Here is a 5,112-nt window from a genome sequence, read left to right on the forward strand (position 1 = left end):
GAAATTTTTGAAAAGTAATAGGTCAAGCACCATAGAGCTATGTACTAAAATGACCATAAATTTCTCAAAAAAAGGTGGATGAGATTAAGAGAACTTGTGATTTTGGGATAAATGTAGTCTTTGAGGTCACCAATATTTCATCTAGAAATGACATGCATTCTCAACAATTTGAAAACATATTCCATGGCATTTTGGATAATATAATTGAGTGTGACTTTAATTCCTTCAAACAATTTCTATTTGGTTTCAAATGGTATAGGTTACAACTAAATATAAATGATCCTGATAGAATTGATATTGAATATGGTAATGGATTTACAATGATTTATACAAGGTCATTTGAGCCAGTTGGAAATGAGCACTATTTTCTTCTAAACCAATGTGAGAAATTGTTTTACTTTGGTGTTCAACATAAACAAGGTTGGTCTTTTTTCATTAGACATGATCCAAAAGGAAGACCAATAAAGTATAATGTGATTGAAGAAGAAGATGCTGAAGAAGTGGAAGACGAAGTAGATGATGATAATGGTGAAGATGAAGAAGGAGATGATGATACTGATGATGGCAAGGATGAAGAAGGAGATGATGATGATGAAGGAGAACATGTTCATGATGATGGTGATGGCATTAATGATGATGATGATGGCAATGAAGATGATGATGGTCATAGTGATGATGATGATGTTGATGATGGTCATTTTGACAATTTAGATGATGATGGCAATAATGATGATGTTCATGATGATGAGATGGATGAAGAAGATAATCCATAACATGACCAATGGACATGTATTAGGTGCTGATTAGGTTGAAATATTTGTTATGATGCTCAATTCTTGGTGTTGATTACTTATAATATGTTTTTTGTAGAGGTAACCAATAAAAATAAAAAAATGTTATGTTTTTTGCAATGTATGCATATTTTTAATGTAATATTCTATGTAATTTGTACTTTAAGTATCATTTAATTTGTAACTAACTTAAGACAAATGATTTACATATGGAAGAAACTATACCCCTTTAATAAGGATCGTACAAAGTGAAATGGATCAGGAGGTATAAGTTTATTACATGCTTACTTTCTCTTTACCTTGAACATTAACTTTAGGAAAACTTCATCAATATTAGCCTCATTATATAGGAAAATATTTTGTTTCTTACACTATATCTCTCATTTGATGGGCTACAGGTACCACCAAATAGGTATTTATCAATTTTTTCTTCCTTAAGTGAGGGAAATTGTAGGAATAGAAGAGGATAGTGAGACATGTAGTAGGTCTACAAAAGAGAGACAAACTAGAGGGCAAAATATTAGAATAAAATTCAATAAATGCATTGAATTTTTTCTTGCTCAAGGGAGGTCAAGTTCTTATGATGATGAGACAAAGGGTGACATCAAGGTTCCCTTGAGGTACACATATCTTGAGAAAGAATGGGCACCCAAGGTTCCTATTAACACTAATTTTTTTGTTAATGAGAGGATATATCACATAGTTCCATCATCATTACATGGTTAGTTATAACAAAGTTTTTGAATTAATGGAGTATGTAGGACCTTGTTACAATTACAATAATTGGACGCAGATAGTTCAATATAAAAAATATATGCATAGGTATCCACTGTCAAAAAATTATCTACAATGGAAAGAAAGTGATCAAATTAAAAGTCTTGTTGTGTACATTGATGAAAGGCAAAAAACAATAGGGAAAATTGTAGGTTTTATAAATAGTACACATCTTGGTTAACTAATAAGCAACCCAACTACATTTTTGAGGCACATAAGGGAAACCATATTTTTGTATGTATCATAAAATCAATAAGTTAAGGGGAAGAGTTACTAATAGATTACAATTTGAGGTACATAGATACAACGAAAGTTAGTATCATGGGACTTGTAAGTACTATATATGAAATATTTAAACAAATTACTTCCAATTAGAACTCCAATATATAATATACCATTTTAATAATAAGTTTTTTTGCTAAGTAACCTATTCCTTTCATTATGTGGATGTTTTTGTATATATTCTTTTTGGCATTATATTGTATTTTTCATTAGTGACAAAACTTACTCAACTCTGAATGATTACCAAGTTCATCACTTAGTCTACAATATATACCAAGAATTCAGTGGTTACCTTGTAGGTTCATCACTTAAGTGGTTTATACCAAGCATTCCTGAAGCTATCGAGTGAGTGTGCAGTCAAGCAGTTCATACTGAGCATTCCTAAAGCTACCGAGTGGGTGTGCAGCCCATTAGTATCTATCAAGCATATAGTGTTCATCGAGCTTCATAGTGTTTACTGCGTAATGAAAGTGCAGTGTTTACTGAGTGAAAACAAGGTAAATGAAGGATTCAATTTTTACTGAGTGATACTATATCTACCGAGTGTCCAATGGTTACCGAGTTCCAAGCTACATTGTGTGATTAGTATGGAACAAGCCTTCACTTCTACTGAGTGCATGATGATGTCGAGTAATGCAGTAGATGCCAAGTATTAGAAGGTTACCAAATCAATTTGAAGAACTCAAGTTTTCTACTATTTGGCCAACTCAGTAATATTTTGTTCACTTGTGTTTTGGTTAACATTGCAATTGTAATTATTGGAATGGTATATATGTAATATATTATATCATTTATAATGTACGTATGATGTAAAAAAAAAGACATCTAATGCTTTGAGAAGAAGGAAAGTGAATTAGTAGAAGAGCAGAGTATTCAACAAGGTTTACAAGGAGCAGTAAAGATTCATTAGTCACAAGAGGTGATCTATACTTCAAGGACCACACTCCTAAACTTCAAAAACTCTCCTTAACATCTTTATTAAAAATAGGGAAACAACTACAACTACAAAGATTATGTACACACGATGGCCCTGGGCCACCGAACTTCAACAAAATTGTTTACCTCTATCATAAAAATAATTCTCATCTGAACTTTCATGAGCTAAACTAATATTTCTCCTCCTATCAATTTAACCAACCATATTATCATCATATAACAAATCACTTGGCAAAACAAAATCATCACTCTTACTTTTATAATGCATATAAAAACTTGCTTCATTCTCAACCATTAGCTCATTATGAAAATACTAATCAACATGCTCATGAATACCAACATCAAACTGAAACTCATCCCTACTAACTGATTCATGCATGTTGTCTACCAGAAATGCAAAGTGCCCATTCTGAATTTCAAAGAAAAAGCTATATATATCTTGAATTTTCAACTCACCTTGACTTTGCATTTCCTCAAGTGTTTCTAGCTAAATGTCAAATGAATGGTCAAATTTATATTTAGACATAACATCATCATCAAAATCTGACATCACTTCATAACCATCTAATATATCTTCATAATCAAAGTGCTGATTGGCTTTTACCTCATTTGAATCATCATAGAATTTACCATGAAGTGTTGGTTTCTCTTCAAAGACAACTCCATCGAACACCTCACCTTCACACTCACACCATGCATCATCATTAGAAAATTCAATATCAAAAATAGAAGAATGACATTTTGACTTATTACAACAGTATGACAATGTATCACCATTTCCATCTAACCCTACTAAATCTGAAACCTCCATGTTCTCTTCAAACAATGGGTTAATGACTCCATGCAGTGATCCTTTCTGAACATTAGGAAAAAACATGGGTTGCTCATCCTCACAAGCATCATCATATAAAGCATTTTTATAGACTTTAAATTCACTACCCACCCTATCCTCATGGAAACTTTCAGAGTATGAAGAAAAGTCAGAATTGTATGAAGAATCCTTTTCTATTTCTTCTACCAAACATATAGTGTCTATAGTTACATCCTCTTTATCAACTTGTTTAGGATAACCACTCCGAATAGACTGTGATTTATTCCTAAACACTTCACTATATGCTTGATCTTTATTATCTGATATAAAAACATTTGACAACTCTTCATTAGAATCTTCAAATTCAAATTCATTAACTGGACTCAAAATTTTCTTATCTTCATATTTTGAGGACAAATCACTCATAATTTCTTCATTGGCTAACTAATTTGTATGACGCAAAAACTGAGATGCACTTTCCTTTTCAGAATCAGAGGAAGAATTCATACCTTCAGCTTCAGATGAATGCTCACTATGATCATTGCTTTCTTCTTCCCAATCAAAATCAGATTCATATGAAGGTGAACATATAGTGTCTTTTTCCTCACTATGATTCAAGCAACCACTCTCATCATCTCCTTCATATGATGCTTCTTCATTGTACATCAGATAAAAAATTTCATTGTCATCATTTGGAAGATGACTTTCAACTTCTTCATACCCACATTGAGATTCATATCTTTCTAATTCATTATTAACATAATGCAACCTCTCAATAAGGGAATTCAATTCTTGCCTATCCAACTGATTAAAAGAATACATCTTACCATTTTTTAGCTAAAACAATATCAACATGTGCATTTTGTTCTTCTAATTGTGGCTGAGATGACTGTGATTCACACTCTTCACTTTGTGTTAACTCTCCATGGCATGTCAGATCAACAACATCAAACTCATGATCAAAGAGATAACTTTTAGCCTTCTCACTTGCACAAGACTGAGATCTAGGTTCAACAACTTCAGAATTGGAAACATTAGTAACATCATCATACACATAACTGTCATGAGAAGAACTTTCTATTGTAACCAATGTCTGATCTATAAAATCAACATGTCACTAAACTCTATCAGAGTCTAAAATATTATTCACTACTATAGCATCATGAACATGTGTGTTTCTATTTGCAATTGGACTAACCTTTCTCATACACACATTTTGATTTAAATTCTCAATCTAATTAAAACCTACAGTAGGGGTGTTGAAATTTTGTTTTGAAACTAAAACATCAACATTGTGTTCCACTTTTCTTTCAAACACATTGTATTGACAATAATTCAAGGAAAAATCACCTCTAGTCAATCCATACTTCAAATTATTCTCAATATCTCTAGTGGTCATAAAATCCTGATATAATGTCTACAGTTCTTTATCCCTTAGTAGATAATTCATTTTCTTATCAAATGCATCAAAGTAAATGGCTAAACACATTTGATCATCGGGTCTATAACTCTTAGGGA

The 5,112-nt window shown here is 32.0% G+C and overlaps 1 pseudogene; it reads right to left on the reverse strand.

Annotated features, from left to right (window-relative positions):
- Window positions 1-4,228: 4,228 nt before the first annotated feature.
- LOC149560825 (small nucleolar RNA SNORD36) lies at window positions 4,229-4,292 on the reverse strand (annotated as a pseudogene).
- Window positions 4,293-5,112: the final 820 nt, after the last annotated feature.

Source organism: Cupressus sempervirens, chromosome 4, assembly GCF_028749045.1.
Source record: "Cupressus sempervirens isolate cs-2001-9-10 chromosome 4, ASM2874904v1, whole genome shotgun sequence".
Classification (NCBI taxonomy): domain Eukaryota; kingdom Viridiplantae; phylum Streptophyta; class Pinopsida; order Cupressales; family Cupressaceae; genus Cupressus; species Cupressus sempervirens.